Below are 13235 nucleotides of genomic sequence, written 5' to 3'. Positions count from 1 at the left end.
AACAACTGCCTCTTGATCTATGTAAAGATTTCAAATGATATAGTGAAAGGTCCTATAATTCTCATTCTTCAAAATGTTACCCAGAGTTTGTTAAAAAGCAAATATACTCAATATGACACCAGTAAATGTCATTCTCTGATTTTAGCCAAGGTCCATCAATCCATCTTCTGAATCCGGCGTACATTTCTGGCAGCTTCCTCTCTATGTACTGCTGCAAGTGGTTTTGAAACATCATCGGTAAAATTTTATTTGTGTTTGATCATTTCTGCAATCCATTGAGTCACCTTTAATTTGAATCCACATAAACATGAATTACTTCGACTTGCTTAGCCAGGTAGGTGTCTCCCAGTTTTCTTGACATAGACTAGCGAGCCCCTCCCGCACTGCACTGATACATTGACACATGCCATCCATTACTGGAGCCATGTTTTTTACCAATGCTTTCAAAGGCTTGGACTTCATCCTTCAACATCACCAGTTCCTGATCGTATGCTACCTCCAGAAATGGTTGGTGTTGACCAATTGTTTGGGGTACCGTGATTCTGTATGTTCCTTCCATCCTCTTTTGATACTTCCTACAGTGGCCATTGCTTTGTCCATCCCCACCCCCAGTGCCATCGAGCTGCCCTTCCTTCACTGGAGGGCAGCGTAGGACCACTACTCCTGAGGATGTTCAGGACTATAACTCTCTGTGGGAGAAGACAGCCTCATCTTGCTCCTTCAGAGTGGCTGGTGGGCTTGAACCACCCACTTGAGGTTAACTACCCAAGACAATACTTTATTTTTTCTCCTTAAGATGTGAATTTTTCTTCAGCTCTCTCAGCTTGAGAAATGCTGACCGTGTTCTTCCCTTTGGGTTTTGTATCTCCAGGACGTGGCATCTTTTAGTATCTTTTCTTTTTTCTTTATCTTCTGGAGCTGCCCTTTGAAATGTTCTGTTCAGCTCTTTTACGTGGTCATTTTCCCAGGCACGTTAGCTTCTCTACATTCAAGAGCAAATGGTAAAGCCTCTGCTGACATCCGTGTTGGTGTTTTCTTCCTTTTCCATCTTTGAATGACCCCTTGCTTTCGTCATGTAATATGTTATTGATATCATCCCACAGCTCCTCACAATTTTAATTATTATAAGGTTTACTAAGAAAGTTAACAGGTTGTAATACACATGACAAATACTTGGGCTATAGTTGTTCTTCAGGATATGTTACTAATTTCTTGCAGGGCCACTAATAAAAGTGCAAAGGGCATGCCACTCCAGGGGGGAAGGCTCAACACAAAGGCTCAGTTCAAGCTCTGTGGGTCAGCAAACCCTGATCCCTGATTTTAGTGCCCAGAAGCATCCTGCTCCAGTAAGCCTCATCCTGAAGGCACTTAGTTCCACTTCCACGGGTCAACAAGTTCGATACCCCCAGTTAAGTGCCCAGTGGCACCCCAATCCACAAGCCAGCACCCTACCCAAAAGCACTCTGCTGTACTTGCCTGTAGGCTGGGAATTCCACCACTCAATCTCGTGCTGGGCTCCTGGTTCTGTTGCTGCTCCACTAATGTCACAGCTGTCTTCTGGATCCAGAGGTTCACTGCACAGGGATCTACCATTCAAAGGATGCACTTCCCTCCTGCCTCTTGCTGGAAGTGAGATCCCCTCCCCTGCTTCTCAGAGGGCTCATTTTATACCCAATAGGATGGCATTTCAGTGAAGCCTGTTCACAATGACTCACAGGTGAATCCCATCAGTATCTTCCCCACGTTCTCACCCAGGCACTGCGCAGGAAAAGGTCATTTGTTGGGAATTAGAGTCTTTGGCTGGAAGAGCTACATTAAATTCACTGCCCCTGTAAATGGAAACTCAAATTTTTCATCACTGTTTCTAATGTTGCTTTGAACTTGCCACGTTGACCAGCTGAAAATAAGTAGTTAATAAAGGAAAGTGGGAATCCAGGACAGATAAACCCTTTAGGACCAATGGTGAGAGTGGTGATACCGGGAGAGTGGAAGGAAGGTGGGGTAGAAAAGTGAAACCGATTACAAGGATCTACATATAACCTCCTCCCTGAGGGGATGGACAGCAGAAAAGTGAGTGAAGGGAGATGTCGGACAGTGTAAGACATGACAAAATAATAATAACTTATAAATTATCAAGGGTTCATGAGGGAGAGGGGAGTGGGGAAGGATACCAAGGGCTCAAGCAGGAAGCAAATATTTTGAGAATGATGATGGCAACAAATGTAGAAATGTGCTTGACACAGTGGATGGATGTGTGGATTATGATAAGAGTTGTATGAGCCCCCAATAAAATGATTTTTAATAAATTATTTTTATTAATTTATTAATAAAAGTGTTCATGAATTTTTAAAAATTTGTCCATTTAACCCTCTGATCATGGACCAGGAATATGAATAGCCTTGCTACAATGCAGAAAGCAGTGGAAACGTGATTGTTATATATGCAGCTAGGTTATATATGCACCACTTGATCTCCCTTATATACATTTAAATTGGCTCCAGTTTTTAGTATGTTCTGCTTTCTTTTCTATTGAACTTTTTATCTGTTTAACATGGTTATTCTTGTTAGGTTTTAGTTAATTTGCTTATTTTTATTTTTCTGTATATGGAATCCAGGATTGGTAAATTTATAGAGACAGTATGTTATGCTGGGTTGATGAGAAAAACAAATCCAAGGGCACTCATATATGTGTAAGAGAGAGCATTATATCAAGAGGTAATTATATATCAAGCAAATAGCCTAGCCCAGTCCGGATCAAGTCCATAAATCCTATACTAGTCCACAAATCCCTCTTCAGACTCACGTGTTAGATGCAGGAAGATCACAGGCCAGTGGGTGCAGAGTCTTGTGGATCCAATGGAGGTGGAAACATCACAAGGCTCGGGCAGATCTCAGCATGGCTTGTTGACAGGAAAGTGAAAGCAGGGGTGGGGAGGAGGGGTTAGCCTCTGTAGTGTCCCTCACTACAGAGGCTAACCAAAAAGTTGGTGATTCAACCCCACACAGTGGTTTTGCAGGAAAGATCTGGAGATTTGTTTTTGTGAAAACAACAGCCTCAAAAACCCTGTGAATTCTGCTCTGTCCCATGGAGTCCCTAGGTCTGACCACACCCAACGACAGTAAGGATTTGTTGACGACGAATCCTTCTGAGAGCTCCCATCACGAAGCACCTCACTCTGGGTGGCTTACAGACCGAGACTGATTTTCTCGTGGTTTGGGAGGCTGGAAGTCTGAAATCAAGGAGGGTACTGTGTTCATTCTTGGGTGTTCTCTCTTCCCTTCTCGCGGCCTTGCTAATCCTGAGTGTTCCTCACGCCAATCTCTCCTTCGTCTCCATCCTTCCCCTTGGTCTCGCCTCTCTTAAGGACTCTACTTATACTGGATTAGAATTCACCCTACTCCAGTATGACCTTATGTTAACTGATAGTATCTTCAAAGACCCATCACATTCCCCAGTACCAGGGTCAGGACTCCTGCATGTCTGTCTGTCTGTCTGTCTGTCTGTCTCTCTCTCTCTCGTTAACTTTTTATTGTGAAATGGGCGGGGTGAAGGCTTGTAGAACAAATCAATGTTCCAGTCAACAGTTTGTGCACATTTTTTCATGGCGTGGGTTGCAGCCCCCACAAGGGTAGCATCACTTACCCCACTTCTTCGCTGTGTTTTCTGTTTTCATTCCTGTCTCATGGAGTTCATATTCTGGTGAGGAGAGGTCCAAAAATAAAAAATAAGGAGACTATATAATTTACAGGATAAAAAGTGCTATGGGGGCGGAGGGAATATAACAAAGCTAAAATCGTCCAAAATGTTAGGGTCAAAATGAGGACGTGGAATTTTCATAAAGAATGGTTCCATTTCATAAGTGTTTTGTTCACCAAATAGATTAGTTGTGTTGAGCGGTTTTTTCCATTTCCAGAGCCATGGTAGGCTGGCATGGTTAGGTTAGGTACAGCCACATGATTTTCAGTGGCCAATGGGATGAAAGACTAAATGGCATGTGTTGTTTCTGGAGAGAAGCTTTAATAATAGTGCAGGATTCCCTACACTCCCTTCCCATCAATGCAGCTGTTGCCAAAAAAAAAAAAAAAACATGCAGAAAGGAGCTTCAACCAGCCAGGATTCCTAAGTGATGGCAATGAGCCTGAGTCCACCTACATTAGCCTCTTAATGTCAGCTCCATATTGATTAAGCTAGTAAGATGTGGGGATTGTTTTCCGACAGAATAACCTAAACTACCCTAGCCGATACAGATCATCAGAACAGACTGTATGAGACAGGCTTGAAGCTAGTGCCAATTCTAGACATCTTTTAACATGCATAGATGTGACTAAAAATGTGAATTAAAAGAGACTAAACTGGTTCTGATAGTACACCAGAGAGTCCTGTGTAAAAAGCTACTGTAAGGGAAATTCCGTTGTATTCTGGTAACTTCCTGGGAGAAAATTGTCTACTAGGTCTGCAACAGCATTTTAACCTATTAAATATTAAGGAAACAAGAAAGCAATTGTATTGCCCAATGTTTTCCTGCTTTATATAATGGAACATTATTGCCCTCTGGTGACAAAAGAGAAGAAGAACTTACAAAATAACAGCCATGAAGACCACTGCTGCTGAGAAATACATGTGGGACAACTCTGGGTGCTCTTGTGGCGTGGCAAGTAGCTTTACGCCAGCTTCTACTGGGCTGTTCCATGAGCAATTCTGCATCAGGGAAGATAAAATCTATCATCGCTCTTCAAAGCTATCCAACTGTTTCAAAAAAGCAAGGCTCCGGAAACTCACGTGGCGCCATGATCACTGTAGGTCAGATGTAGTCGTATCAATAACGATGTCAACAACAGAAAGACATGCTCTCATTCTTCACACATGGTAGGCGAACAGCAACGTTCCAGATGTTGTTAAATCATTTCTGATTGGTGACCACGCTGCAGAACGGAACACTGCCAATCCTGTGCCATCCGCAGAACTGCTGGGTGGGAGCCCGTCATCGAAGCACTGTTCTATCCATCTTGTTGAGGGTCATGTTCACGTGTGATGATGACCCTCTACTTTATCAAGTATGATGTCTTTGTCAAGCACTGGTCCCTCCTGCCAGCGTGTCCAAAATACAGGAGAGTCCGTCTCATCACCCTCACTTCTAAAAAGCATCCTGGCTGTACTTCTTCCAACACAGATTTCATGCAATTATGGTGTTTGTAAAGAATACTGAGTGGACCATGGGCTTCCAGAGGACAAGCAAATCTATGTTTAAAGGAGGACATGTTCTTGTGGCAGTCCACGGAATATCAATATTCTTCATATACACCCTAATTCAAAGGCATCTGTTCTTCTGTGGGGTTCCTATTCCAATGTGCTGCTTTTGGGTGCATTTAAAGTCATTGAAAACACCATGGTTTGAGTCAGGTGCACCTCAGTTCTTAAAGGGACAGCTTTGCTAACACTTTACAGAAATCTTTTGCGGCACAGGTGTCAGTGCTTCATTTCACGTCTTGATTATTGCTTCCAGGCGTGTTTATTGTGGATTGAGTAGACTGAAATCCTGGACAACTTCAAGCTTATCATGATGTTCATTGGTCCACTTGTGAGGATGTTTTTGTTTTCTGTACATTAAAGTCTAATCTTTTTTTATCATTGTATTGGGGGGCTCATACAACTCTTATCACAATTCATGCATCCATCCATTGTGCCACGCACATTTGTTGCCATCATCGTTTTCAAAACAGTTTCTTTCTACTTGAGCCCTTGGTATCAGCTTCTCCTTTTTTTCCCCTCCCTCACAAACCCGATAATTTATAAAAAATTTTTTCATGTCTTACACTGACCGATGTCTCCCTTCACCCACTTTTCTGTTGTCCATCCCCCTGGGAAGGGGTTATATGTAGATCATAGTGATTGGTTACCCATATCTCCCCCCACCTTCCTCTTTCCGTCCTCCTCTGGCTATTCTCAATGTTGGTCCTAAGGGGTTTCTCTGTCCTGGATTCCCTGTTTCCACCTCTTATCTGTACCCATGTACATGCTCTGGTCTAGCCAGATCTGTAAGGTAGAATTGGGGTCACGATAGTGGGGGGAGGAAGCATTAAAGAGCTAGAGGAAAGCTGTATGTTTCATTGGTGCTACACTGCACCCTGACTGGATCGTCTCCTCCCCATGACCCTTCTTTGGGCTTTGTTGCTTCTCAACTACATGGCTGCTTGTTTATATTCAAGCCTTTAAGGAGGTCTAATCTTAATCATTTGTGCCTGTGGCAGTTGCTCAATCTCCTATTGACTTGTGAAGGGGTGGGGGCTGGCCGGTAAATTAGGTCCCAGCTTGATGACCTCATTTGGAGGCGCTATGGCGATAAATAGCTGACTGGAGGCCAGATCCACACAGGCACCTGACTTGTCTTCCTGCTGACAAGCCACATGGAGACCCCTGATGAAATCGGACCCCTGGAGCTGGAGGAGCCATGTGGAGATCCATGCCAGCACTGAGATGCTTCCACAGCCTCTGCATCCACAAAACTTTCCAGCCACTTCCCTGTGATCTTCCTGCATTCGGCATCATTGCATGTGTTGTGTGAGGCTGGAGAGGAAATTATAGACTGGTATCAGACAGATAGGCTATTATCGGACTTAGAGACGATCTGGACTGGGCTGGGATGTTTTCTTAATGTGCAATTACTCTTTGATATAAAGTTCTCTTACACACATATGAGTGTCTCTGGATTTGTTTCTCTAGTCTACCCAGACTAACACAGCGCTTTAAGTTCGTTTCCCTTTCAGCAAACAAGATTGTGTCCTTTTCAAATGGCCTCAGATTGTTCATGAGTCTTCTCCAATCTTGGAGTCGTGCTTGAGAAATGCCAAGGGTGTGTTCTTCCCTTTACGTTTTCTAACTCCAGGTCTTTGCACGTCTCATTCTAGTAACGTACTCTGTCTTCTTGAGTCACCCTTTGAGCTTTTCTGTCCAGTCCTTTCGCTTCATCGCTCCTTCCTTTCCTTTTACTTAAACAAACAGTTCAAAAGAAAAAGTTTCCGAGTCCCTGCTGACATCCATTTCAGTATTTTCTTTCCTTCCAGGCTTTTCAATGATCCTCTGCTTCCTTCAGGTATGATGTCCTGCATGTCATTCCATAACGCATCTACTCTTCGATCTTTCGTGTTCCATGCACCGAATCGGTTCCTGAAATGCTCACTAAATTCAAACGGGATATGATCCCGCTTTGGCTCTTATGGGCTTGCTTTCATTTGAAGTTGCAGATGAGCGCTTGATGGTCCGGTCCACAGTCAGCCCCGGGCCTTGTGATATCAAGCTTCTCTTCTATCTCATCCCACAGATAGAGTAGATTTGATTCAAGGGGGTCTACAATGAATCACTAGTTGGTCTTGCAAAATTAGATCATGTGATCTCTGGTTTCCTTTCTACCACCAAAGCCATAGTTTTCCATGACTGATCTTTCTCCTTTGTTTCCAACTTTTGCATTCCAGTCTCCAGTAATTTTCAATGTTTGAATGTTTGATTAATTTCAGGCTACTGAAGTTAATAAAAATTTTCCATTTTTTCCATCTTTTTCATTAGTGGTTGGTGTGTAAATTTGAGTAATAGTCATATTATCTGGTTCTCCTTAGGTCTTATTCAATCACTGACAGCATTGTACAGCAGGTTAGATCTTGAAATGTTATCTTTGATGATGAATGCCAAACCATCCCTCTTCAATTTGTCACTCCTGATATAGGAGGCCATATAATTCCTCATTTCAGTCACTAATGCCTAGAATACTGATCATTATGTGTTCCATCTAATGTTTAATAACATCCAATTTCCCTGGATTCATACTCTATACATTTCCTATTCTGATGATTTATGGATGTTTGAAGCTGTTTCTTTTCATTTTGAGTCATGAATAAAGCAAATGTAGGTCCAGAGAACATTCATCTATGCAAATCATCAAGGTCGACTTTGAGAAAGTAGCTCTTTCCCAACAGCATGTGAGGGACTTCCAACCTGTCAGGCTCATCTTTGGGCTCGCGAGTAAACAGTGTTCTGCAGCAACTCATAAGGTTTTCACTGGCTAGACTTTTCAGAAGTGGGAGGCCGGGCCCTTCTTCCTCAGTTGTCTTAGTCTGGCAGCTTTGTTGAAACCTGGCCACCATAGGTGACCCTGCCGGCATTGCCTGTATCCTGGCACAGCTTGCAACATTACCAAAACCCACAACATATAACACACCCACATACGGGTAGTGGAAAGGTGGTGAAGCTTAATTAGTATAATTTGAAATTCTTAAATTTGGTTCCATTTTGTTTTCATAGTCAATTGTACAAAGCAGGATAGTACAAACCATCTGAGGGTAGTTATATGAGGCATGCAAGCCACCTTCATAACCTCAACATGAAGAAGTAGTAAAATATACATAAAATATGTATTCAGGCCAAGAAAGAAATATATCCACTGAATTTTGCACTGGTATAGCTAGTATAGTTTACTTGATCAGCTAGAGATACAAATACATCTCTTGTTTTTTCTAATTAAACTAAGTCAGAACCCCAATAGTCCAGGTTAACTAGAGGTATAGTATGCCTCTAGGGACCTCTCTTCTTCTGCCCCCTCTCATTTATTCAAGGATGTCAAGGACTTATTCAAAAGTGGATGAACATTAAATGCCTCCTGAATAGTGAACCTAATCCACCCACCAGTAGGATCTAACTTTCAACAGTCACTATTTCTGCTATTGCCACCTTCTGAAAACGAGTCTTGCTCAGTATGATGCATTCTTGACTTTTTCCTTTTGATGCATATCCCTGCATAGGCCACAATGGTGGCCTATCTCCTGATTTCCCAGGTTTTAACCTTCTAGTTTAGTAACATGTTACTTAAAATTATTAAATACATAGTTGCAAATGGAACGGTATATTTTAACCTAACTAAAGTTAATGGTTTTTAGTGACTAATTTTTCAGAAATATGTGACCTCTTCCTTCTTCCAAATATAATGTAATTTAACTAAACAAACATTCATACTGAAGTAGTTACATAATCTGTTGTCAACTTGAGACTATTAAGAGTGAATGGGTGGAGTTTAGCCTGTCGATCAGGAGATAAAGAGCTTGCTGGAGACGGGTCACATGCTCAATCCCTGGAAGACATCTCTGCTGACAAGCTACATGGGGTACACGCTGTCGGAGCCAGAGCCCTGGAGCTGGAGAAGCCACTTGGAGACCCACACCAGTGCTGAGATGCTCCCACCACCACTGGATCCACAATACTTTCTACCCACTGGCATGTGATCTTCCTGCATTCTGTGTCACTGCATGTGTTTCATGAGTCTAAAAGGAATTTATGAGCCGGTATCGACATAGGGGGTAATAATGGTCTTGATCTGTACTGGGCTGGGATGTTTTCTTAATGTGCAATTACTCTTTGATATAAAGTTCTCTCTTACACACACATGAGTGTCTGTGGATTTGTTTCTCTAGTAAACTCAGACTAACACACATACTTTGGAATATTTTAATGTGAAGGGGGGTAAAGTGTCTTTTCTCACGTAACAAAAACTAGAAATGAAAGTTCTAGGGCTACAAGGTTGGTGTTATCTAACTAGAATATGATGGCGAAGAGACTAAGCACTAGGTAAAGTCAGAAATGGCTGACAATGTTTTCAACATTTCCCTTGGGTAAAAGAACTGTCTTCAAATATCTAGAGTAGGGAAATTCTACATTCAAGTAAGAGAGATAGTGTGTTTAGTCTGGGTAGACTAGATAAACAAATTCATAGACACTCACATGTATAAGAAAGAGCTTTATATACATGAGCAATTGAATATTGAGAAAACATCCCAGCTCCATTCAGATCAAGTTCATAAGTCCAATATTAGCCCATATGTCCGATAGCAATCTATAAAGTCCTCTTCAGACTCACAAAACACATGGAATGAGGCCGAATGCAGAATGATCACGGGCCAGTGAGTGGGAAATCTTGTGGATCCAGTGGCATTGTAAGCATCTCAGTGCTGGCAGGGACCTCCATGTGGCTTCTCCAGCTACAGAGGTCTGGCTCCACCAGCCTCTCTCCATGTGTCTTCTCCACAGGGATGTCTTGAAGGGCAGCTCCAAGGAGGAAGACAGGAGTTCCCAGAATCCTCAGGAGAAAGCTATCCCCATTGGCCTCATTGGCTATGGCCTGCTTAACAGGCTAGACTCCACCCCTTCACTCTTAATCCTCTCAAATTGACAAACGATTATACAATCACCAGATAGAGATCCTTTAGACCAATCACATCACACGGAGACACTAAACAATATGGAGGTTGAGGGAATATGAAGAGATACTGGCCTGAAGGCATCAGCTAAGAAAAGCGAGTGTTGACTGTTCCTGGCGTAGGCCCAGGTGGACGAGGCCATCTCTTAGGATCACTTTCACTCAGGAGCATTTGTCCATTTCTGAGGGAGTAACTAAGAGGCTATGAGACTAGAAGTACCTCTTACTATCTCACAGGGCTACCGAAAATAAGGATTGAAATCCAGAGCCCATCAAGAGGGCTTGGTAAATCAACCTACTTGGGCTGAATTCCAATAAAGCTATAGCTCTTTCTGCAACAATATTTCAGCTTTTAATAATCTTAATTCAAAATGAGATTAAGGTGCCTCCAAAATGTTTCTCATTGCCATCAAGTCAAATGTTCACTCATATTGAACCTATAAGACAGGATAGGATTGCCCTTGTAGGTATCTGAGATTGTTACTCTTTACAGGAGTAGAAAGCCTTGTCTGTCTCCTTACTTACAACTGATGGTGTCGAATTGCTGAACTTGCAGGCCCCAGTTGAGAGTGCAGTATCACTAATATCCTTTCAGAAGTACATATAAACCACCTTTGAAAGACTAAAGCACCATCATAGGCATTACACGGCCTACACCCTTTCATGATATAAATTAAAAAAAAAAAAAAAAACCTCATGAAACTAGGAACAAAAGGGAAATTGTGGATATATCTCTGTGAAAGGACATTAGTCACGATGAATTTAGGGCCCACCCTACTACCTATGTTCACAGATACCTGGGGCTAGGAATTGAAGATAATTAGTGGGTGCACAATCAATCCACAACATGAAACGTGCGCATGCAAAAAAGGTGTCTCATTATGGGATTTCCTGACTCTCGTCTCCTCCCCCACTTTTACCTGGATCACCCTTTCCTGTGCATCTATTGATTCTGTCCTCCTCAATTTGACCTTTTGAGCCCTACTGACATCAAGTAGGTTCCAATTCATAGTGACCTTATATAGGCTTCGAAGACTAAACTTTTACAAGAGCAGATAGTCTCATCTTTCTCCCATGGAGTGACTGGTGGGTTTGAACTGTGGACTTTGCCATTAGCACGAGGGCAACTTGATATATAGATATATATATAGAGAGAATCTTGATGTCAGCAATTCTAATATACATATATAGTAGATCAATTCCATGAACTTTTAAAATGCCCTCATTTCTCAGGAGCTTCTCTTCAGCATGCGACTTTATTCTCACTGGCAATTGAGTCTGATTAGTTTTGAGAGTTCATAAGCTGTAGGTTACTCTGGATCAGCGGTTCTCAACCTATGTGTCACAACCCCTTTGGGGGTCGAATGACCCTTTCACAAGGATTTCCTGATTCATAAAAGTAGCAAAATTATAGTGATGAAGTTGCAACAAAAATAATTTTATGGTTGGGGGTCACCACAACATGAGGAACTGTATTAAAGGGTCACGGCATTAGGAAGGTTGAGAACCACTGCACTAGATCCTTCAGATCTTATTTCAAAGTCCATACAATTATTCATGAATATGGAAATGTCTCTGAGTTTCAGCTGCTATTCTTATGTCATTTTACCGCGTTTTCCATTCAGCCTTTGTCAACGCTTGGGGTTTCTCTCTCTTCCAGATCCAGCAGAAGCTCTGTTGCTCCCTTCTACGTCTTCCTGTGTGGCTGCTAATACCGTATAGATCTGATAGCTGCTGCTGATTGATCCTACTCAGATTCTGGGGCTCATTGACATATCCTAACACGTGGTGTTCTTATAGTTATTCTCCATTCATTTTGGGGAGTAATATATATAAATATTACAATTCCATCCTGAACAACTTCCACCAAAAAAAAGTGTCTTGGCACACCAGCCTGTGTGATCATGAGGTGTCGACGGGAAGAGGTAGCAGAAATTAAAAAACAAGCAATCAAACCAATGTAAAGGCGCATAGGCTAAGTGGAGACCCAAAGCCTACCTGTAAGATAATTGAACAGTCCCTCATAGAATGGCCCTACGGAAGGGACGAAATATCCAGGGTGCACTAGAGCACTGATGAAACACATAATTATCCTTTAGTTCTTTAAAATTTCCTCCTCCATTTTTAAAATCATTTTACTGGGGGCTCGTCCAACTCTTATCACAATACATACATATATACATTGTATCAAGCACACTTGTCCATTTGTTTCCATCATCATTTTCTTTCTACTTGAGTCTTTGATGTCAGCTTCTCATTTTTACCCCTCCCACTCCTATCCTCCCTCCCTCATGAACCCTTGATAATTTATAAATTATTGTTACTTTTCATGTCTTACACTGACCAATGTCTCCCATCACCCACTTTTCTGTTGTCCATCCCTCTGGGATGGGGTTATATGCAGATCATTGTAATCAGTTCCTCCTTTCTCCCCCCACCTTACCGTTACCCTCCTGGTATCTCTACTCTCATTATTGATCCTGAGGGGTTTATCTGTCCCGGATTCCCTATGTTTCCAGTCCTTATCTATACCCATGTACATGCTCTGGTCTAGTCAGATTTGTACAGTAGAATTGGGGTCATGATAGTGGGGGGAAGGAAACATTAAAGAACTAGAAGAAAGTTGTTTGTTTCATTGGTGCTACACTGCACCCTGACTGGCTCGTCTCCTCCCCACGACCCTCCTATAAAGGGATGTCCAGTTGCCTACAGATGGGCTTTGGGTCTCCACTCCGTCCTCCCCCTCATTCACAATGATATGATTTTTTGTTCTGGGTCTTTGATGCCTGATACCTGATCCCATCAACACCTTGTTATCACACAAGCCGGTGTCCTTCTTCCATGTGGGCTTGGAGCTGTATACACTCAGTGCTTCTTCCATGTGGGCTCTCAGCTAGATGGCTGCTCATTTATCTTCAAGCCTTTAAGACCCTGAATCTTTTGATAGCTGGGCACCATCAGCTTTCTTCACCACATTTGCTTATGCACCCACTTTGT

Source organism: Echinops telfairi, unplaced genomic scaffold (genome assembly GCF_000313985.2).
Source record: "Echinops telfairi isolate 266 unplaced genomic scaffold, ASM31398v2 ScPeMD7_9;HRSCAF=40, whole genome shotgun sequence".
Classification (NCBI taxonomy): domain Eukaryota; kingdom Metazoa; phylum Chordata; class Mammalia; order Afrosoricida; family Tenrecidae; genus Echinops; species Echinops telfairi.
The sequence above is the reverse complement of the archived record's forward strand: the minus strand, read 5'-3'. Positions refer to the sequence as shown.